The sequence below is a fragment of the Tachysurus fulvidraco genome, chromosome 1 (assembly GCF_022655615.1).
Source record: "Tachysurus fulvidraco isolate hzauxx_2018 chromosome 1, HZAU_PFXX_2.0, whole genome shotgun sequence".
Taxonomy (NCBI): domain Eukaryota; kingdom Metazoa; phylum Chordata; class Actinopteri; order Siluriformes; family Bagridae; genus Tachysurus; species Tachysurus fulvidraco.
In genome coordinates, this window is record NC_062518.1 from 692098 (window position 1) to 717097 (window position 25000).

Genomic DNA, 25000 nt, shown 5'->3' on the forward strand with positions numbered 1-25000 from the left:
ATTCCAAAACAGATGAATTACTTTGAATTAAATGCAAAAAAATTCCTTTTCTTTCTTTAGGTATTAATATTTTTAGGTATTAATATTTTTAGGTATTAATCTTTTTTGTTTAGGAAGCTGTTAATTGATTCATTTCTAAAATGATGTAAAATGTGACTGAGTTAATTAATGAATGCATTAACGATACAGAGACTTTTATCTCCTGCGAGCTGCTCCACAATGGTATGACCCAGGTCCACTACTGGGCCCCTGAGAAAGGCCCTTAACCCTCAATCATATGAAAAAAAAATGAGATAATGTAAGTGGCTCTGGTTAATGGTGTCTGCCACATTATTTATCCCCCTGTGGCAGGAGCGATTTCAGTAAACAAGAGCTCAAATAACATTTAAACAAATCTATATCATTTTGACGTAAAAGCAGGAATCAGCAGAGAATTAACGTGAACTCAGACGTAGGCTGTAAGTTTTAGCACCTTCTATTGGCTGTAAGCTAACTGCAACTGCTACTGAAAACATTGACACTTTCTACCCTGTCTATTGAAACTAACGCTGCATATTACTAAGACTAAACCTCGTAACTTAACATTCAACTAAACCTCGCAACTTCACATAACATTAAACTAAACCTCGTGACTTAACATTCAACTAAACCTCGTAACTTAAAATTAAACTAAACCTCGCAACTTAACATAACATTAAACTAAACCTCGTAACTTAACATTAAACTAAACCTCGTAACTTAACATTAAACTAAACCTCGCAACTTAACATAACATTTAACTAAACCTCGTAACTTAACATTCAACTAAACCTCGTAACTTAACATTAAACTAAACCTCGCAACTTAACATAGCATTAAACTAAACCTCGTAACTTAACATTAAACTAAACCTCGTAACTTAACATTCAACTAAACCTCGCAACTTAACATAACATTTAACTAAACCTCGTAACTTAACAGTCAACTAAACCTCGTAACTTAACATTAAACTAAACCTCATAACATTAAACTAAACCTCGTTACTTAACATTAAACTAAACCTTGCAACTTAACATTAAACTAAACCTTGTTACTTAACATTAAACTAAACCTCATAACTTAACATTAAACTAAACCTCATAACCTAACATTAAACTAAACATTGCAACTTAACATTAAACTAAATCTCGCAACTTAACATAACATTAAACTAAAACTCGTAACTTAACATTCAAAAAAACCTCGTAACTTAACATTAAACTAAACCTCATAACATTTAACTAAACCTCGTAACTTAACATTAAATTAAACCTCGTAACATTAAACTAAACCTCGTTACTTAACATTAAACTAAACCTCGTAACTTAACATTAAACTAAACCTCGTTACTTAACATTAAACTAAACCTCATAACATTAAACTAAACCTCATAACATTAAATTAAACCTCGTAACATTAAACTAAACCTCGTTACTTAACATTAAACTAAACCTCGTTACTTAACATTAAACTAAACCTCGTAACTTAACATTAAACTAAACCTCGTTACTTAACATTAAACTAAACCTCATAACATTAAACTAAACCTCGTAACTTAACATTAAATTAAACCTCGTAACATTAAACTAAACCTCGTTACTTAACATTAAACTAAACCTCGTAACTTAACATTAAACTAAACCTCGTTACTTAACATTAAACTAAACCTCGTTACTTAACCTAACATTAAACTAAACCTTGCAACTTAACATTAAACTAAACCTCGTAACTTAACCTAACATTAAACCAAACCTCGTAACTTAACATTAAACTAAACCTCGCAACTTAATATTAAACTAAACCTCGTTACTTAACATTAAAATAAACCTCGCAAATTAACATTAAACTAAACCTCGTTACTTGACATTAAACTAAAACTTGCAACTTAACATTAAACTAAACCTCGTAACTTAACATTAAACTAAACCTCGTAACTTAACATTAAACTAAACCTCATAACATTAAACTAAACCTCGTAACTTAACATTCAACTAAACCTCATAACTTATCAGTCAACTAAACCTCGTAACTTAACATTAAACTAAACCTCATAACATTAAACTAAACCTCATAACTTAACATTAAACTAAACCTCATAACATTAAACTAAACCTTGTTACTTAACATTAAACTAAACCTCGTAACTTAACATTAAATTAAACCTCGTAACTTAACATTAAACTAAACCTCATAGCATTAAACTAAACCTCGTTACTTAACATTAAACTAAACCTTGTAACTTAACATTAAATTAAACCTCGTTACTTAACATTAAACTAAACCTCGCAACGTAACATAAAATTTAACTAAACCTCGTAACTTAACATTAAACTAAACCTCGTAACTTAACATTCGATGAAACCTTGTAACTCAGCGTCCATATTTTTCTAGCTTTCTGACCTGAATGGTTTTACATAGCGTACAATCACTTCCCACAGATGTGTATGTTGAATGAATCCTAGTTCCTACAGCACATGACTTATATGTTGCCTTTAATGAGTTCAGTAATGGCTGTTTGGATTGGGGTTGATGATTATTATAATAACATTTAACCTTCACAATTATCTCTTCAATATGCACAAAAGACAAGGTAGAGATTTTCTTCCCCACAATTTTGCCACAATAGTGATTTCAGCGCTGACATGCCCATGTCACCATTATTCAGAGAGGTTTTATCCCACTGGCTGTTGGTTTTTGTATCACACATTTTGTACTGAAGTGAAAGACAGCTGCAGGCAGACAGAGGGGTGTAATGCGGCCTATTTCAGAAAGGTTAAGAAGAAAATGAATGATGCATTATTCAGGTCTGGAGGGATGAGCAGGCTTTCATTACAGTATGAATTATTTCACATTTCTGTCCTATTCACTTTGACGGGAGAACGACAGTGCGGGCAAAGGACGAGTGTGTGAGACGCTTATTCAGATCGAAACACATGCGACAGAAAGAGAGACGGCGACGTTAGAAATAAATGATGTCATAGAGAGTCTTCTCACGGCTGCGTGCCACTGCATGGCACTGTTTGATGATGTCATGATGTTGCTGTCATTTAGAATAATCGGCCGAACGTGAGGCGAAATTATGCAAAACTTCTAGATGTTGAGAAAGAGGATGAAAGGAAAAAAAGGGAAAGATTCTAAAAAGATAGAAAGAGAGAGGGGAACTATTGGATTCGAAGAAGAGTGGATTTGAGAGGATAAAAGAAATCGAGAGAAGGAGGATTCAAAAGCAGTGAAGTAACAGAGAGAATGAACTTTAAGGGAAGGACAGAAAGAAGGAATAGACAGGAAGAAATAAAGACTGAAATAGGAAGAGAGGATGAAGAAGGAAATAAATAAACGAGGGAGGAATGCAGTCAGGGGGAAAAGTGAAGAAATAGAGAATGGAGGGAAAAATTAAATAAGCAGAGGGAGTGAGATAAAAGGGAAAAGACAAAGAGAAAGAAAGGAAAAGAAGGAAAGAGGAAGAGAGGGGGAGATGCAATATGAAAGGAATAAAGGAATGGAGAAAAAGCGATTAGGCTAGAAATAAAGAGAAACATAAAGAGAAGGAGTAAAAGAAAATCTGAATAAAGCGAATGAATACAGGGACAAAAAGAAAGACACAGAAAGGAACGAAGGGAAATGAAAGGAACGAAGCAGCTGGAGAGATAGAAAAGCAGATAGGAGCAAAAAAAGTTGACTTCAGAGAAAATAGAAAGAAGAAGGGTGAAAAAGGGGGATTAGAACAAGATGTAAAGAGAAAAGTGGGGATGAAGATAAAGAAATAATGAAAATGTGGATAGAGAGAATATGACGTCTACAAATAGGACAAAAAGGAGAACATGATAGAATGATATAAAAAAAAAGTATATAAAAATTAAAAAGAGCGCAAAAGAGGGTGAGGGAGATGGAATAGGAAGACGGGGAGATAGAGAGGAAGAAAGAAGTGTTGACCTTCTTACTGTCAATCATGTGGAGGGGCGGAGCTTATCAGATTCAGGAGGATGAAAGAGGAGAGAGTGAGTAGAGGGGTAGAGAAAAAAGGGAGAGGGGTGAAAGTTAGAGAGAAAAGCTGAGGTTTGGAAGTGAAGATCTCATTCCCCTGTGGCTTCAGCAAAGCGAGACTAATCATCTCTGATGGACTTGTAGAACTGAGAAATGACAGTTTCACCCGTTGAGCGTGAAGCACAGTGTGTGTGTGTGTGTGTGTGTGTGTGTGTGTGTGTGTGTGTGTGTGTGTGTGTGAGTGTGAGTATGTGTGTGAGTGTTAGTGTACTGTATGTATGTGTGTGAAATAGAGACAGAGTGTCCATGAAGAATTGTCCACAATGTCCTTTAGTGATCTTCTCTGTATCTTCAGCATCTCGTCCTGGTGAAGTTTCCTAACTTGTGTAAATAAACCCAGAGCCGAGTCTTATTCAAACACATCGATCTGTCTCTCTTCATCTGAGACGCTTCTGTCTGCTGTCTGTCTCTCTAATCAATATATTTCTGTCTGTGTTTAACAGAAAACTGTGAACATTTAAAGATACGCCTCAGAAATCATGTCACGTTAGCTTCAATCCAATCGAAGGCCGGCTAGCGATAAATATTTATACTTACCTCTAGGAAGAATTTATAAGAATAAGACTATGGCTTAAAAACCTGTCAGGTAAGCTAATATTATCTGGCGGGTGGGGGTGATGAAATATGTAGGAAATTCTGTTCAGATAGCATATGTTAGCTGGTTTTAGCATGCATGATACCTCTGGTTAGCTAGCTAGCGTGTAGCTAGTATGTATATTTACTTTAACAGTAAATATGAATTTAACTGAACAAAACGTATTCCCTAAAACCTTTCAGTTAGCGATCTGTCTAGGATGAACAATCATACAATATTTACCAATTACAAAACAATTAACAATATTTACAATTCTAACAAAAAAAAATCACAGCAGAAATCACGCCAGGAATGCTCGGTTAGCTAGCATCATTATTGTTCACCTTAGTAATTATAAGTTTATATAAATTAAATATAAAACACAATAAGTCCAGTCAGGTTAGTGCAGGTTAGTTAGATATCATCTAGCTAGCATTAGCATTGTACATAAGTAAGACTTAAAATTCTCCTCAGAAGTTCTGTCAGTTTAGCTAATGAAAGCTATGTAGCATTAGCAGTGAAGATCATCAACATTTTTTTAATAAAATTCCTGCCATATTAGCCTGTGTTAGATTGCTAGCATTGTAGCATTAGAAGACTATCAGAAACCTTATTAGCTTATCGTGTGTTAGCCATCGTGCTAACGGACAGCGGGTGTATTTAGATGTGTCTGTGTCCCAGACAGTGTTTAGCATTCACAGTCACGTTAATTCACTTTGATTGACACTGTGTGTATGTCAGAATCTCAGCTTTACTTCAGCTCTGCGTAAAAAAGATGAGAATAAATGGAGAAAGAAGTTCTAATGGAGGATTTTCCCCCTCGGAGCCACTTGATATTCATTGGAGGCTGTCACAAAGCGCATGGCTCTTGGCTTCTTCTTATCAAGATAAGCGTTGTGCAGCACCGGCCGCACTCAGGAAATGGAGTAAATAAAGAAATGCACAAATAAAAATAAATAAAAAAGAAGGAGGGAGTGTGAGTCACTTTCAGTGACGGTGAGAGAAAGATGAGAAATAACGGCTTTGTTGTGAGGAAGAAAGAGACGATTTATCTGTTTAGCATGAAGATTTTTCCCGTTACTGTGCTAGCATCAACGCTAATGAAGGAACGATTCTGTATGTAATAATATAATGGTATATTATTACATACAGAATCGTTCCTTCATTAGCGTTACTGTGCTAGCATCAACGCTAATGAAGGAACGATTCTGTATGTAATAATATAATGTTATATACAGAATATGCAATAAATAAGAATATAAAAGTTCACTTATGGATAAGTAAGCAGTAAAGTGAATCAGTTGTAAAGCTTTGTTTAGCTCCGCCTCCTCCCGGTTTTTATTGGATCCCACAGGAATTGCTTTGATTGGCTGTTGTTACACACACTGTAAGTTATATATTAGTGATACAGCAAACATATCAATAATTATCAGCAGACATTAACGACAGAAAAATTACAATGTTAGCTAAATTAAAAAAATCTTTTAGTATGGGACCAGCACAGAGGAAAATAAAGTTGTGCTAGATTTATTTATTTATTTGTTTGTTTGTTTGTTTGTTTGTTTGTTTGTATTAAAACTATAATGTAATATGTTACAGTTCACGTCGTACTAAGGTTCTTTTTGGGTTGAAATACAAGTAACTACTAATTTTAACAGTTTACTACATGCTCTTTTTTTTTTGAAGGAAAATGATGCTAATTTTAACAATTTTCTACATGCTAATGTCAATTTTGCTAAAAACGTCCATTGCGATATTGTGACTATATACGATGAACCATAATGACCAGTTAAACAATTATTGCTACTGAAATTCAGATGCTTAGCAGTTTTCTCTTTAATATTATACTACTGTTATTTAATTTTATTATTTTATTATATTTATTAATGTGTATTAAAGCAACTAACTCTTCAGTTTAACAGATTCTTTTAGAAAATATCGAAACGGTAAGAGACAAGAAAAAAAAAGCCAATAAAATGCTAAGGATTTGATAAATGAAGGGATGGCACGTGGAACTGGAATGATTTTTATAAGCATGGTGTGTTGTATAATTTATTTTATTTTATTTTATTATTTTCTACTTTTTGGTGAACCTTGGAGCATGAAGCATGTTGAGAGCATATCACATGTCCTTTCATGCAGGTTTTCTCAAACTGTATTACGGACTGTCCTTCAAAATAAGATAAATGACAGTCCAGGAGACTGAGGCGAAGTGATTTAACTCAGAGGAACCCGATGTGAAGGACGTCAGCACCGAGGTGAAGGTCTTAATCTGCTCGATACGTATTGAAAAGCTGATCCATAAACATAGAGCGCTCGCTCCTACAGGAGTCTGTTCGGTGTCAGATATTAGACCTGCGGCGTTTACACCGACACGTAGCATCGCCTACACACACCTACTGCACACTTCCCTCTCTATTTACCATCGTTCAGACCGAGAATAGTGCCGAGCGTCTACGAGGTGGGAGGAATGAGGGGAAAAATAGCACAGTCGCATCCAGAAACTCATTACTTGCTCCTTTTCACTTAGAACAAAGATATAGTGTATAGGATAGAGTTAAATAAAAGAGTAAATGAATAGAATAGAACATGATTATATCTAATTAGCTAATCTGTGCTTTTATCAATAATTTGAGACATTGTGCAGTTTCAATTAAATTTAATCTAAAAGTTGCTCTAAAGGAAAATTTGTCTTCTTTAAAGTTTTGATGGAAATCGTTATTGTGAAGTACAATTCTTACAAAGAAACTAAAAAAAAAATACATTTCAAAGCAGTTTGTCATGATTCATTAATATTTCATTTAAATTAATTTTAATAAAGCTGATGAGCCCGGAATTTACTTCTGTATGTATTTATACTTGAATCAATCAGCTCAAAGAATCGACTCACAGTCATGATTCGGATTAAGTTGTTATGATTCTGATTCACCGCAAACGATTCATCCTACCAAGTTATTTCTTGCTCCTAAATTTTACATTTATTCATAAGATATAAATCAGAAGCTTTACATTTTGCTGCGGTCTCTAACAAACTATTTTAGGATTTTAAATATTTTACATTTCGGTATTAGCTAGAAATCAAGACAGCGAGGTACGTGTCATATTTACAGAGAAGCTACATGTTTAAGTAAAAGTCATAACATATCGTTAACATATCGTTTAATTCTGGATTCTGATTGGTCAGATGGATTTAATTTATTTGGTGAACCTGATCATCATCAGCTGTTTATGGAAGGAGTCTCCAGTGTCGCTATGAATTGCTTGAACGTTAAAATGAACGAATGAATGAATGAGTGAATGAATCTGAGGCTTTAAATGAATCTAATAGAGCAACAATTGAAGGAAATTGGAGGACTGTAAAAAGAGCACTACAGTGAGGTAATTGTGAATGAAACAGTAATTAGGAACTTAAATATTCGATTAAAGGATTTGATTTGTTGCTGATGGGGTCATGACCTCAGGATAAATGTGTACTTATGAGTAAAGAGGGAACGAATCGATAGTAAAGCACATGTGAGTCGTGTTCACCTTCTGGCTGATGTTCTTTTGACTGTCATGAGAACGTCTCCTTCTCAGCCAGGGTTTATTTCCGAGTGTCGGTGCTGAGGTTCAGCGTTTGTCATCAGCGCGTTACAGCAAACCCTCAATAAGAAACGAGGAAACGACTCTCTCTTTCTTTCAGGTAGCCATTACTGCACTGCTTTAGTCCTATATTGACTTTTCTGTCTACCCTCTCATCGTGCCATATGTCTCTAATACCCACATTTGCATTTAAATTCTTTTCTCCTCAGCAACATTCATGAGTCTTTTTTTTTTTTTTTTTGCTGTACAAATAGATTTTTTTCTTCCTCTCTATTTTCTGGCAGCAATCTGTTCGAGGTGTAGCATCATTGATATTTATCATAGATCGCTTTCAAGAGCTCCTAATTGGACAGTGATAGTAAATGATGGGAAATCCATAGGTTTTAGAGAGAAGAGAAGAGAAAAGCGATAGCATGAGCGTGTCTTATTTTCACTCCGTCGTTTTTAAATATGTACGTGTCAGTAAACGACGACTCCTGAGAAGATTATAGCCTTTATTTACTTTTTTGAGAAGAATGTGAAACACTAAAAGCTGTTTTTCTTCCATCAGCTGTCACTAACACTAATGCACAAAAAAACATTTTACTCACATGAACGTTATTATTACTGAACACAGAGACAGATCCATTGTTAAGCTGAGACTGAAGCTCTCACAGGAAACTGAAATCTGTCTAAATATCCTGTTTATGCATCGGTGGCTCTACATAACATATCATTTTTACTACTAGGCCTGAGTGATATGTTATTTATCACACACATATTAAATAAAAATCCAGCAACGTTAAGCTTGGACTTTATGATAAATGGTTAAACACAAAAGCCTCCGAGCCTTTAGAGGGCGCTATGACTGACTTTTCTTTTAGGATGTCAGGTTTTCTGATCATTTTACGATTAAACTTTAAATCCATTCTAAATCTGAAGACGATCTTCTGTTAAGATTTTACATTTCAGTATTAGTTAGAAATCAAGACAACGAGGTATGAGCCTTATTTATAGAGATGCGACATGTTTAAGTAAAAGTCTGAGTTGTAAATTTAACACGAGTTAACGTATCGTTTAATTCTGGATTCTGATTGGTCGGAAGGATTTACGGAAGTCACTTGGTGAACCTGATCATCATCAGGATCTCACTTGTGTAGCAGATATATATATAAAACATATGATGTGTTGTACAGATACAGAGATTGTTGTATAAAAGGTTTACGGGCGTGTGGACATGCAGGAATGGTGACTTTATCACTGATTATTCACACACACACACACACACACACACACACACACACACACACACACACACACACACACACACACACACACACACAGTCTTTATTCTTCACACTCAGTTTATCAGCCCTGTGTTTTATCTCTGTTCCTTTCAGCCGTCGTTATGTGCTGGTATTAGTGCAGGATGATGTAATCTGAAGCTGTGTGATGCAATAAACTCTTCTCGGTACTGGACTGGGATTATAAACAGCTTTAATTTGTGTGTCTGTTTCACTCAGACAGGACGTGGGGCTCACAGCTTCCTCCAACACGCTGCTGATAAATATAGATTTACCTGTCGCTTTTTTCCAGTGTAATGTTCTGTTTATGGGAATTTATCCCTTTAAAATCAGAGTGCATGTGAAAACGTGCTGAGGCAGTCAGCCTCTCTCTCTCTCTCTCTCTCTCTCTCGAGAGAAGAAGTAGAGAAAGAGAGAGAAGGAGAGAGAGAGAGAGAGAGACGAGAGAAAGCAAGAGAGCAGAGAGAGAGAGCAGAGAGAGAAAGAGAGAGGAAGATATAGAGCGCGAGAGAGAGAGAGAGAGAAGAGCGAGAGAGAGAGGAGAAGAGAGAGAAGAAGAGAGAGAGAGAGAAAGAAGAGAGAAGGAGATATTTTTAGAGAGAGAGAGAGAGACTGAGAGAGAGAGAGAGAGAGAGAGAGAGGAATGGAAGCAGAGAGAGACGCGAGAGAGTAGAGAGAAGGAGAGAGGAGAGAGAGAGAGAATAGAAGGAGAGCAAGAGAAGAGAGAGGACGAGACGAGAGAGAGAGAGAGGAGAGCAGGGCAGAGAGAGAAAGGGCGAGAGAAGAGAGAGAGAAGAGAGAAGGGGAGAAGAAGAGAGAGAGATGAGAGAGAGAAGAGAAGGGAGAAGGGAGGATGAGAGAGGAGAGAGAGAGGAGAAGGGAGAGAAGAGAGAGAAGAGGAAAGAGAGAGAGAGATGAGGAGAGATGAGCGAGAGAGAGAGAGAGAGAGAGAGAGAGAGAAGAGAAGAGAGAAGGAAGAAGAGGGGAGAAGAGAGAGAAGGGAGAGGAGAGAGAGAGGAGAAGAGAGGGGAAGAGAGAGAGAGAGGAAGAGAGGAGGAGAAGAGAGATGAAGAGAGAGAGAGAGAAGAGAGAGAGAGAGAGAGAGAGAGAGAGAGCGAGATGAGAGCGAAGAGAGGGGAGAGAGAGGAGAGAGAGAGCGAGAGAGAAGGAGAGAAGGAAGGGCGAAGAGCGAGAGAGATAGAGAAGAGAGAGAGAGGAGGGAGAGGAGAGAGAGAGAGAGAGAGAGGAGGGGAAGAGAATAGAAGCTGAGAGGAGAAGAGCAGAGAGAGAGAAGGGGAGAAAGAGAGAGAAGAGAGACGAGAGGGGAGAAGAGAGAGAAAGAGAGAGGGGAGAGAAGAGAGAGAGGAGAGAGAGAAGAGACGGGGAAGAGAGAGAGCAGAGAGAGAGATCCTTTCTCCTCTCTCTCTCTCTCTCTCTTTTTCTCTCTCTCCTCTCTCTCTCTCTCTCTCTCTCTCTCTCTCTCTCTCTCTCTCTCTCTCTCTCTCTCTCTCTGTCTCTCTCTCCCCCACCCCCCCTCTCCTCACACTGGAATTACACAGAGGATAACGTGCTCTGTCGGGTTTTGGCACCAGCTTGTTAATTACCGCTTTCTCACGTCTGAAGATTTTGTGCTCAGGAGCAGAATCAGACTCGATGGTCTCTGATTGGATGAACGGAGCGACGTGGTTCTTCCCACACACACTTCAAACGCCCTCATGGAGCTGCAGGTGGAGTTATATTTATAGAACACACATTAACTTATAAATATAAGTTGTGCTTCACCTACTATCTGTTATTGCAGAGCCGGTTTATAACGGGACGACATTAACCAGCGTATCCCACGACGACCTGCGAGAACCCAGCTTCGCTTTAAAGATCGATCATAACTTACGTAATCATAATAATTTACTTTTAATACTTTTTGACATATGTTTGTATGATACGCTGAGATACTTTTAGTCTTTAATAAAGAATAAACATTGATTTATTCCAGTCAGGTAATTTACGTAGAAAAGAGTCTCATATCCAAATGCTTTATTTAATCTTTGCTCGTATGACCTTTGACCCTCATTCTGTTAAACGCATCAGTGCAATAAAATTATATTTATATTATTTTATCTCAGTAAATAATCTTAGTACTTTATTATTTATTACAGTAACTTGTAGCTCTACTCATTTTCTAGCTCTGCTCATTCTGGTGATTTAAATGTAGATGAAACTTAATTGAACTCCATGAGGAACTCTTACAGTGTTTCATGCTAACACAATAAACACACGTTCGGTGCTAGTTATTAGTCATGTCGTATGTCGTGCTGCATTTTCGGGACGTCTGGGTGTTTAAATTCCTCTCCATGTCCTCATGGCTCTCGGCTGAATGACCATCTGTCCAGTTGTCTCGCGGCAGAAGTGCGACACTGACCGCGTCCCTGTCGATATTAATATTTCGCATAACTTTTGGAGCGCTAGCTCGCCTTCTGGCTGCCACAGTGGATTGGATTCCACGTTCGAGCTAAATGAAGCCCAGTGTGTCACCAGAAGTTATTTTGCAGGCATCGAGCCCAATGCGTTTAATGCCTTGACCTTTCTCCGGCGTCAGATTCCGTCCTGGCACGCAATTCACTTTGTCTGTGTGTGTGTGTGTGTGTGTTTGTGTCTGTGTGTGTGTGTGTGTGTGTGTGTGTGTGTGTGATAGAGTTGAGAGGGTGAAGAGAGAGCGATGGATTTTTTGGACATGCACCTCACTATTTCTCTCATCTAACTGGCACAGAGACGCTGGGCTTCATACAGCGTGTCATAGCGAGCACTTAAAGACTGATGGATTTGTTAGTGAGAGTCTCAACCCTGATGGATAAGTCAGAGGTTAAGACCGTTAGCATAGGATAAATAACCAAATGGTGACAACATATTAATGTTAATGAAAGGGGTGTGGCTTAATCTTTATAGTTTTATCACTCATAAAGGATTTGTGAATTCTATAAATATTCTTTTTTTTATTAAAGGAGGGCGTGGCCTCTGTATCGTTAGTCTCTATGTACAATAACTAATGATGGGGGCGTGGCCAATGTGCTTTTAGTGCCTGGCTTGAATTAGAGCTATTGAATAGGGCGTGGCCTCTGTACCCCTAACGGCTATGCAATTGAAGGGGTGTGGCCTTATTATTATTTCGGAGTGTGGCCTCTGTGCCATTAGTGAAGATTCTTATATTACATTTAAATTGTTCATACTGATAATCAAGGTTTATGTTTTACTTTTAATGTGTTTCTCTGTGTGTGTGTGTGTCTTTTTAATGTGTTTCTGTGTGTGTGTGTGTGTGTGTTTGTGTGTGTGTTTATGTGTGTGTGGGTTTGTGTGTGTGTGTGGGTTTGTGTGTGTGTGTGGGTGGGTTTGTGTGTGGGGGGATTTGTGTGTGTGCGTGTGTGTGTGGGTTTGTATGTGTGTGGGGGGGTTGTGTGTGTGCATGTGTGTGTGTGGGTTTGTGTGTACGTTTGTGTGTATGTTTGTGTGTGTGTGTTTGTGTGTGTGTTTGTGTGTGTGTGCGTGTGTGTGTGTGGGTTTGTGTGTTTGTGTGTGTGTGTGTGGGTTTGTGTGTGTGTGTGTGTGTGTGTGTGTGTGTGGGTTTGTGTGTATTTGTGTGTGTGGGTTTGTGTGTGTGTGTGTGTGTGTGGGTTTGTGTGTTTGTGGGTTTGTGTGTGTGTGTGTGTGTGTGTGTGTGTGTGTGTGTGTGTGTGTGGGTTTGTGTGTGTGTGTGTGTGTGTTTGTGTGTGTGTGTGTGTGTGTGTGGGTTTGTGTGTGTGTGTGTGTGTGTGGGTTTGTGTGTGTGTGTGTGTGTGTGTGTGTGTGTGTGTGTGTTATGTGGATAAAAGAAGGCTACAGTGAGATTTTCAGACTTGATAATATCACAGGAAACATCAATAACGCTGCAGTGTGTCGTTCTTCAGCGCGGCGTCTGGAGTTGATGAGATTTTCTTCTCTTTGCATCATGAAGACAAAGCGATGTGTTTATCTGATCCTGCAGGAGCACGGCCATAATAGAAAGGTGGAATTTTTTACCTTTTTATGAAGCAGTTTGAGAGCTTTAGAAGCCGGAGCCTGAGAATGATTGAGCGGGTATCAGTGATGAATTTAAAGACAGGGACCAGGTTTGGCATCAGAAGAGTTTTTGGAATCAAACGTGGTGCAAAGTGTTCCTGGCACCTCCAGAGCCGCCTCCGATTTAGTATTCATCAAAGCTGCTCTTAAGTCTGGATGGATTTAAGGAAAGAGGCACACGCCAATGTCACACCAACTTTCTCTCTGAGCTCTGTCGAGAGTTTCATCAGTTCTTATTAATCTTCAGAAGCTCCTGAGCTGGAAAAAGATGGACTGCTGGAACGCAGTGTGTTTAGTGTGGATGTGATGATCAGCTACTTACACACACATTCAGACTGCTTTTACTTACTTCTTTATTTATTAATAAGAAGGTTATTGGGTTCGTCACATCATTTTTTGTCCTCTTCCACAGATAGTTTGTGACACGCAGAACGCTACGACACCATGAAACCCTCACTAAAGAAATGTTTCAGAATCACTTTAAATCGGTTTTTCAGGGTTTTGGAGTCATTGGGTTCTAAGTTTCCTTAAAGAGGTTCTACTTTATGGTTTCACCTGAAGAGAGAGAACCTCGATAAATAAATAAATAAATAAATAAATAAATAAATAAATAAATAAATAAATAAATAAAAGCCAAATCTTTTTAAAAAAAAAAGATTTGGCTTTTATTTATTTATTTATTCATTCATTCATTCATTCATTCATTCATTCATTTATTCATTTATTTATTTATTTATTTATTTATTTATGTCTACCAGTGTTCTGTGTTTCTGAACTAATATCTGGTTCTGCTTCTGAAACAGCAAACACGTCGTTCCTTTAATGTTCTCCTGTTGTAAAGAGGTTCTGTTCTGGGTGGAATCTTTGCCGGACAGAAGGAAAGGAAGTTTTAGGGTTTAACGGAACTTTTAGGGTTCCACGGTGAACAATGTCGGCTTTTAGGATCGAAGACTTTCTTGTTTCTCTGTTCTACAGTATTTAGTATTTTTAAGGGACAAATCACAGAACCCATTAGTGTTCTAAAGAGAACCTTGTCTTATGGGGAGATCTAAAGGTTTTAAAGGTGAAAATAAATCCAGCCTAAGCATCTATATTTATCATTAATGTGTGATATTTAATTATAGTGGAGAGAAATTAGAACCATAAAGGGTCACAGTGGCGTAGCGGTTAGCACGTTCGCCTCACACCTTCCCGCCTCCACCTTGTGTGTGTGGAGTTTGCATGTTCTTCCCGTGCCTCGGGGGTTTCCTCCGGGTACTCCGGTTTCCTCACCCGGTCCAAAGACATGCATGGTAGGTTGATTGGCATCTCAGGGAAATTGTCCGTTGTGTGTGTGTGTGTGTGAATGAGAGTGTGTGTGTGCCCTGTGATGGGTTGGCACTCTGTCCAGGGTGTATCCTGCCTCGATGCCCGATGACGCCTGAGATAGGCACAGGCTCCCCGTGACCCGAGAAGTTCGGATAAGCGGTAGGAAATAAATGAATGAATAGAAAATATTTCTTTATAAACACGTTTAATTTTAATCCAGGAATACATCGTTATACCATGAAAAAAAAAACTAAACAAGTAAATAAACAATAATTACATATTGATTATGTTTTTATTTGAATTCATAAAAACAGTTCAGTTTAGTGACGAGTGACAACGATCACTCGACAATGGACAAGAGGTTTTTATAATTTATATTGACATTTAATTGTTAAATTCAGCCTGCGATGAGAGCTGAAAGCAGGAAGCACAGAAAGCTGTTTTTTCACATCAGCCAGCCCACCCTCTGAGCACTGACCTTTGACCCTGAGCCTAAAGTAGAATAAATCACGACGGGGAGCCGGCATTTATGGAGGTTAGTTCCTCTTCATGTGCAGATGAATGTTGGTACGTGGCGTTTAACCTGGAGCTCTGTGTGTTAGCACAACACACACACACACACACACACACACACACACACAAACACACACACACACACACACACACACACACACACACACACACACACAAAATGCTTTTATGCAGAGAATACAGGTTTGTTTTTGTAGCTACACCATTGAAAATCCAGATGTTTTGTCTGGTTGCCATGGAGACTGTCAGTTATTTGTCTGTAAGACTAGACGGGAAGCGCTAACTCGGTCGTTAAGGAGTTGGACTACCGATCAGAAGGTCATGAGTTCAAATCCCAAGTCCACCAAGCGGCCACTCCTGGGCTCCTGAGCAAGGCCCCTAACCCTCAGCTGTGTAAATGAGATAAGTCGCTCTGGATCAGAGCATCTGCTAAATGACATAAATGTAAAATGTAAGACTGTTGTAATGTTAGCAATACGAGATTCTAGTCACATTCAGGACCCTGGACTAAACCTTCAGCCCCCGGCATTTAGATCGAGATTACGGAGTTTGTTCTAAGGAACATGATGGTAGATTTATGGCCTGGTTGCCATGGTGACTGACGTATTTTTTCCACCTTACAATGCTAGTGTTTTGAGGCTATAAATAGTGCCGCATCGTAGTCTCTAAATCTAAATCAGGGTCACCAGGGCCACCTCCTCACGTCCAGAAGGATTTTCTCGGACTTTGGATATGGCATTAATGTATTTCTGATCCTCTGGCGGTTATCGATCGTAAAGCCGGAGTTTTGATTAAACAGAGATGACGAATCGATAGCGTTTCAGCTCCGAGCTCCGAGCGACGCCTTGATTTTTGTGCCCCTTTTGATCAGAATGGTGATTAGCTCCTGAAACGCCGGCATTTTATTTTCCCCACATTAAAATTCGACCGCAGCCGAGCGAGTCCGTTTATTACCGAACCAGATTGTCCAGATGCAAAGCCCTTCTGCCGCGCTCTCGCCGAATAAAAATGTCATGCATAAACCAAGAAAGGAGGAAGGAAGGAAAGAAAGTGAAACTCGCTTTCCGTAGGATTACCACGGTTCATAAATCCCAAGAGGAATCTGAGAAGGAGACACTGAAAACAAATGTAATCCCCCGCAGGGGCTTTAACAATCTCATTCCTCCACTTTGTGAGAATGAGAAAGAGGATTGCGCTGGTTCTCGCTTCTCTTTGTCAAATTTCACTCAAATTAATATCTCCTTAATTTCTGCTTTTGCTGCAGGAAGAATAGCAGCAGTGCCGGGTTGACTTTGGGTCAAAGCTTTTTTTATCCTCTCCGGCTGCTGGTAAAAGTGTAAACGCGGGGTGAAAAGTCTCCGTCAGGCACATGTAGAGTGTGTGAAGGCTGAGGGGTCACCTAGCGCATAGAGAAAGGTCATTACGTAACAACAAAATAGGCAGCAGTGGCACAAATTGCGGCGTGTTGTGAGATTAGCTGGACAAAATGGCTAGCTAAGGGACCGAGCAGATGATAAGTTCCTGTACTGTATGTCCTCAGTGTCAGAGACTTAAAAAGGTCACCGCTGTCACGATGAACAGGAACGAGTGACATGCATTAGCGCAGCTCTCTGATACGTCACGTCGTCTCCACGGGGACTCGCGCCTGTATGGACTGTGTGCTATATATTATACACAAACCCCTGCTGGAAGATCTGTTCCTAAAATAAAACATATTCAGTTTAACCTTTTGTATTGATTATACAGCTCCATCTCTCACTGCCATAAAGATAAAGCAGAATTTACACTGAGGTGAAATCTGGTAGCTCCGCCCCTTCTGGTATAGCGCTATACGATCACGCTAAGTCAAACAGTTCAATATGTGTTTAACGAGTAACATTCGATTAGCAGATCATATACTTTGTCATTCACTTTCACAGCTTGATAGAAGTTCAGCAGGACTCAGGCTGAGTCTCATCGCTCCGTGACCATTCTGCATAGTTTTACGCTAATCTCTGCCCCTTGTAGACTCGCTTGGCTGAAATGTGGAAGACGAATATTTCATTTCGCTCCGGTTATTTCCTCCATCGCCGCACGAGGATCTGATCGTCTTGTTTGCGGCTCGTTTTTTTTTTTTTTTTTTTTATAACGTTGTTAATTAAAGTGTTTTGTTTGCTTTTTCCTCACATCCCGATTCTCACAGCAGAGAAAATTTTCGCTTGCAATTTTGTTCCTGGTTCCATTAATTCCAGCATCATCTGCTCTAACGGGTCAGAGTTTTCTCCATTAAGTCGTTTGGTATTAATCCAGACAATCATGTCATGTATGTGTGCAGGCGATGGGTAATTTCCTCCGCACCGACTCCCACAGGCCGAGAGTCGCTCCTAATTGACTCGGCAACGTGACTCATTAACCGGCTGCTGTGGATCCCGTGATATATTGGGATATATTTCACAAACAGCCGTGTTTCTCCCAGACCGGAGGGTTATTCTTCAATTAATGACACGGGCGAGACCAGAGAAGATTGATAACCTACGCTATATTACCTCCTCTCCTCCATCTCGTGGTTGTTTACTCCCTGTTGGTCCTGTTTGGCGTCACGGCGTTGTCGTTTTCAGCCTCCGTTTTGAGACGTTTACACCTAATCAGCAGATCTCGCTTGTTTCCTGGTGTCCCTGCTGGTAGATGGCTGTCACTGGATGGTTTAAAGGAGACGGAGAGTGGTGGAGTCAGCAGTGTGTGTTCGGTGAGCTGGATTCAGAGGCCGTGAGATGATTGGAGATGAAGCATTTCCTGTTTTAGTCGTCTCACAGGAGCTCTAAGCTCAAAGCTTGAACTTCAAATTGTCTCCTCTGATGCTCTTTGAAATGCTTCAGAAGCTGCTTAGCGTTGCACTTTTCCTCTCGTTTATGTTTTTTTATTTCTATTCTAAACTCTGGAGGCGTCGCAGGTTCCCGAGGTCTTTGCCGGGATGTTTTCTCTTTCTAAAATTACATGACAGACATTTAGGCTCCACCGTTGTAGCTTTGATTTAGAACGGCTGCTCAGAACCGTATAGGAGACCTGACATGGAATACAGCCATGTTACAATGGTCACCATGGAGGACACGTGTCTGAGAGATAGAAAAGACTTTAACACGCGTGTAGCACGTGTTGATCTTTAATAGGAAATACGGTGAACAGACGAGATGCTTCTAATCCATATAAATTAGCAGTGTAGAATTCCAGCTAGTGTAGCGTGGTCATGTAGAGCAGTGGTCCCCAACCCCCGGGCCGCGGACCGGTACCGGTCCGAGGACCAAATGGTACCGGGCCGCCCAAGGAACATTAAATTGTTTCCATTTTATTTCCTGTGGTGTATTTCTCTCGGGTTTGTGCGACTTTCCATGGACGAGAGGTTAACCGGGAGCTGAGAGACGTCACCTAAAGCCGCACCGATACCGTGCATGCGCAAAATATCGTGATATCGGGCCGGGTTTAGGTGACGTCTGGAGCTGAGCGGCTGCGAGCGGCAGTGGTGTTGTAGCTTTGGTGGAGAGAGAAGGTGTGTATCGCTCTTCTCTCTGTTCACCGGTACTTTGTCATGTTTAACAGTGCTTGGTGTACGTGTATATTGTGTTTGCTCAAATTTAACCCACAAATTAGCAACAATGAGCACGAAACAGACGTCGTTAGTAAGTTAGAAACTCTGCCGGTGTTCTGGATTAAAGTCATGGCGGAATACCCTGAGATTGTCACCACAGCACTTACATCCCTATCGTCATGTCCGACATGCTATCTGTGTGAAGCGGGGATTTCTGCAGTGACGGCAACCGAAACAAAACGACGGAATAAAGTGGACATAAGCGACACACTTCGGGTGACATTGTCTCCTGTTACCCCAGATGGAACCGTCTCGTTGTAAAGAAACAAGCTCAGGGTTCTCATTGGTTTAGTGTTGTAGTGAGTTAAAAAGGCAAGTTTAAATACAATTACATTAAAATTATTCATTTTAATTTAATCGTATAGCCGCCACCCCCCTCCCCCAGCGGGCCGCGGTAAAATTACCAAATCATTGACTGCAATGAACACACACACACACATAGCAGTGAACACACACACCGTGAACACACACACAGCAGTGAACACACACACACACACACACACACACACAAACAGCAGTGAACACACACACACGGACACACACACCGTGAACACACACACACACACACACACACACACACACACACAGCAGTGAACACACACTCGAACCCACAACCTTAGGATTACGAGTCAGACTCTCTAACCATTAGGCCACGACTTCCCAAAATTAAATTCTGTATAAATTCTCTCTAGCTCATGAACACGTAGGATGTAAACATTGTTGCTATGGTGATGTTTTCTTTAAAGAGACCTTTATTAACGTTTATGAAGGAGTCTCCAGTGTCAGTGCATTAGAACTGTCTCGTCATCCTCAGGACGGAGGAGTTTGCTCAGTTCACCATCGTTCTGAACCTCTGAATAAGAAGTAGGCCGTGTCGTGATGCAGTAGCTCTGCTTCATCACGTTACCACGTTACTGAACGACAGCGAGAGTATCTCAGCTGATAAAATGTCTCACTGAGCTTCCTGTGAGAAATGAGATTTCTGGAAGAAACAGGAAAGCGCTGGCAGTCGCCCGGCCTCTGACTTCCTCTGTGCTGCTTCTGATTTTCTATTTTCTGCGCCGTGTTTATTCTTCGTCTCGGGCCTCGTCTGTGTTTGTTTAACAGCCGGAGACCGAGTTTCAGCTCGGCCGCGCTCCATCGGGATCGGCGCCGTGGCTCGGAATATTCCTGGAGACGCTTCAGAAGCTGCAGATTAGGATGCCGATGATGTCGACGTCAGGAGAAATGTCAGGAAAACCATCAACTTTTCAGTAACGGAGTGATTTATAGGTCAGAGTGTTTATAGAGCAGAGAGACACGCGAAGTGATGCGTGTCAAAATTTAGCCTCAAATATTCTGTGATGATATCCGGAGACGAGTCCATTATTTATTTATCGAGCCGACGGATTCTCTGGGAACTTCCTCGGCTCTGTATTTTCCTCCGTTCGTTTCTCTTTTATACGAGTGTTAATTTTGTGTTTATCCATTCAGAGGATTGAGCTTTACTCCTGGGGACAGCCGAGCTGAGGAAGGTGTTGGGACCGGAGCGGCGTTTATCTGTGCACCGTTCACTTCCCCATCGTTTCAGAAAAATAATAAAAGCTGTCACTCAAACAGGAAGAAGAAAAAGAAGAAGAGAAAATAATAATACTAAAAAAAAAAAAGAAATCCCCACTGAAATTCAGCCGAGCGGCCCGGAGAGATTTACTTTCGCCTGAATAACGTATCGGCGCTTTGTGTCAGATTTTTCAGTTCTCAGCCAACAGATGGAACTTTTTTCCTTTGAAACGGAATCCATTTTCTTCTTTTTTTTCCCACCAAAACGGATAGAAGCCTTTTTCCTCCCCCTCGATTCAGCAGATGATCCTCCGCTGCTCATCTATCGTCTCCTCTCACGCGAAATTCGTGCAGACGCTAAAGTTGGAGTTAGAGTTAACTCGGATCAGATGTGGGGACATTTATATGGGGCAGTCGTGACCTAATGGTTAGAGAGTCTGACTTGTAACCCGAAGGTTGTGGGTTCGAGTCTCGGGCCGGTCACACCCAAACCCCCCAACTGCTCCCCGGGCACCGCAGCATAAATGGCTGCCCACTGCTCCGGGTGTGTGTTCACGGTGTGTGTGCGCACATAGAAATGAAATAAAATAGTGAAGTGAAGTGACATACGGCTAAGTACAGTGACTCATACTCAGAATTCTTTCTCTGCATTTGACCCATCCAAAGTGTGTCCTCTTGGTCCATGTTGGGCAGTGCAGTGCGTATAATCCCTGTAGAGAATACACACACACACACACACACACACACACACACACACACACACACACACACACACACACACACACACACCCAGAGCAGTGGGCAGCCATTTATGCTGCGGCGCCCGGGGAGCAGTTGGGGGGTTCAGTGCCTTGCTCACGGGCACCTCAGTCGTGACCGGCCCGAGACTCGAACCCACAACCTTCGGGTTACAAGTCAGACTCTCTAACCATTAGAATGGTTAATGATTAGAACTGCCCAATAGAAAGCAAATAGAAAGCAGATGTAGAAATGTCTGAGAAGTTTGAGTCTATAAACTCGAGCTAGTGTAGAAATAAGAATTCTATGTTAGCGTTTCAGCAGCGGTTTTTTCTGCCTAAGAATTCCAGGCATTTTATTTTGCCTTTCCCTCAAATCGATTCCAGACCCTGCGGTTTCCTGCTCGTCGTTCCCTTCGGGATGAAACCGTCTGGAACCTCGTCCAGTTTCCAGGAAATGAAAAGGTCCTTTCTTTCTTTCCTGTTTTTCCCCCCGTCTTGGCCGTGTCGGAGCTCTCGGTGTCGTCTCGTCGTGGTTCAAAGGAAGCAGAAACACGCCGAAATCACGCAGCGTGACAGAAATCCTCCGACAGGAAGTGAGGGAATCTCGGCTCTTTATTAACCTCGTACGCTTTAATTATGGATGAAACACGTCGTGAGCGGATTGAAAAGCTGCGCAGATGCAGATGTCTTCAGTGTGTGTGTGTGTTTATAACGCGCTCATTAACATTCTGCCGTATTCAGCAGTCAGCGCTCCGGAGTGGAGGATTAGAATAGACGAGTGACTGAAGACATAATTACCACCTTATTGATGTACGAGAGAAGAGAGAGAGAAAAAGAAAGAGTTTAAAACAACTGGAAATCTCATCACACTGACATTGGGGGAAAAAGGGAACAAAGGAGGAAGAATAATGTGCAGATTTTACTGCTTTGAATATTATATTGAATATAAAGAATAAAAGATTGGACTTAATGATCTCGTGCTATTAACGTCGTCACCTCAGGGACGTTACTCCGTTTTACCTTCTATCGCAACTGACTGATAATTCCTTTCGAATATTCCTTTCATTTGCATTTAATCACTAAAACCAGAATGAACTAAATAAATAAAATAAATGAAATAAATTTTATTTTAGTGAAATAAAAATAAAATCTATCTAATTAAATAATAAAAATAATCCTTAGACCGTAAAATGATTTTTGTTTCTCCTTAACTTTTTTGTTTTGTTTTTTCTTTAGAATTTCTTCCCTAACTCAAAAGGAGAGGAGCAAAAAAATGGACAAGGAAACAATAATAAAAATCTATTTAAAAAAATAAAATAAAATAAACGAATTAAAAAATAAAGGAAGAAAATAAATTGTATAACGGCAGGAAATCCGATCACTTTATTTATGGAGCGTTCTTGGGAAAAAAAAAAAGGAAATTTTTATTCTTCTCCATAAAATGAAAGGATCAGATGTAATGATGTCATTATAACCCGTCGCTAATGGATGTTATAAAGTATTATTATTTTAATCTCCGTAGTCTGATAATTACTTTCAAGTATTTTATTTGCGTTTAATCGCTAGAACAAGATTGATCTTCATCTTCATTCCTCATCATTAACTCTCTTTTTAATCGATTCGATAATTGTTTTTAGCTGAAAAACAAATGAAAGTCTTTTATTTCTGATCTTATTTCTGTTTTTTATGCCAAACAGATTGTGTGTGTTTTGTGAAGAGGATGAAGAATAAATGAACAGAAATCTCACAGAGGTTGGAAAATGTTTGTGGTTATTAAAACGTCGGCGTCGGGATTCTGCACGTAGACACGTGGAAGTGACGCACGCGAGAAGACGGACGGGTGATGAGAAAGTTTAATGTGAGCGGAGTGTGTAGAACCGAGCGAGGCCTTGTAGTGCGTAATTACAGCTTTCTAATGCCTTTACACACACGCAAACACACACACACACACACACACACACACACACACACACACACACACACACACACACACACACACACACTGTTGTAGTGGCTTTTACTGCAGATTTCGCTCCCGTAAACGGAACTGTACAAATTTAAAGGAACATTTCTCTTAAACATCAGTGTAGCTATCAATGTTGGAATTAAATGTTCCTCGTGGGTTCTTGCAATGGTTCATGGTTCATGGTTCCTCCTGGGGTTTAGAAACAGACACTGGAGACTCCTTCCAGAAATATTAAAGAAACATTTCCATAAAAGAAAACTGTTTCGTATCTGGATTTTTAAAATATGTTTATTGTTAGTGGCATAATCATTGTTACTATAGAAACGATTTAACAGGTGGTTACTATAGAAACAATATAACAGGTGGTTACTGTATAGAAACGGTATAACAGGTGCTTACTATAGAAATGATATAACATGTGGTTACTATATAAACGATATAACAGGTGGTTACTATAGAAACGATATAACAGGTGATTACTATAGAAACGATAAAGATAATGGGTGGTTACTATAGAAATGATAAAGATAACGGGTGGTTACTATAGAAACGATAAAGATAATGGGTGGTTACTATAGAAACGCTAAAGATAATGAGTGGTTACTATAGAAACGCTAAAGATAATGGGTGGTTACTATAGAAACGATAAAGATAATGGGTGGTTACTATAGAAACGATAAAGATAATGGGTGGTTACTATAGAAACGATAAAGATAATGGGTGGTTACTATAGAAACGATAAAGATAACAGGTGGTTACTATAGAAACGATAAAGATAACGGGTGGTTAGTATAGAACGATAAAGATAATGGGTGGTTACTATAGAAACGCTAAAGATAACGAACGGGTGGTTACTATAGAAACGATAAAGATAATGGGTGGTTACTATAGAAACGCTAAAGATAATGGGTGGTTACTATAGAAACGATAAAGATAACGGGTGGTTACTATAGAAACGATAAAGATAACGGGTGGTTACTATAGAAACGATAAAGATAATGGGTGGTTGCTATAGAAACGCTAAAGATAATGGGTGGTTACTATAGAAACAATAGCCCTAAGCCTTATTTGATTTCAGTAGCTAGTGGTATTTGTTAACATGGCGTCTGGATGTGTGTATTTTTAAGTTGGCCGAGAGGAAACATCACCTCTGAAGGAGCTTCTCAGGATCAGAGGTCTTTATTTGTTGGTGGTCTTGCTGTATTTGTATGAGGAATCGAGCTCACAGAGTCGTTCTCACTCTCACACAGACACCAGCGTCTCTCTTCACTGCCGTTAGCGCTCAGGCTCTTAACCTTGTGAACAGAGGCTGAGAGTTCTGTGTGAAACGTGACACTCAGACGCTCGTGTTCAAGTGTAAAAGGGCACGAGCTTATTTTACTGACACAGAGAACCACACGGCCTGGAAGAACCAAGGAGAGCCTTCTCTTCTCTTCTCTTCTCTTCTCTTCTCTTCTCTTCTCTTCTCTTCTCTTCTCTTCTCTTCTCTTCTCTGTGTGTGTGTGTGTTTGTTTGGTGTGAGTGTTGAGGGAGGGGGGGGGGGGGGGGGGGGTGGGCCGCGGGGGGGAGAGTGGGAGTGGGGTGGAGGGGGGGGGGGGGGACACTGTTGGGGGGGGGGGGGGGGTGGGGGGTGTGGGGGGGGGGGTTGGCTCGCGGGGTGGAGGTAGACGGGGGTGGGGGGGGGGGGGGGAGTGGAGAGGGGGG

The 25000-nt window shown here is 40.2% G+C and overlaps 1 protein-coding gene across 2 annotated transcripts in view; it reads left to right on the plus strand.

Moving 5' to 3' along the window:
- cdh11 (cadherin 11, type 2, OB-cadherin (osteoblast)) overlaps positions 1–25000 on the plus strand; it is an 88347-nt gene that overhangs the window by 21757 nt on the left and 41590 nt on the right. The window lies entirely within an intron of this gene.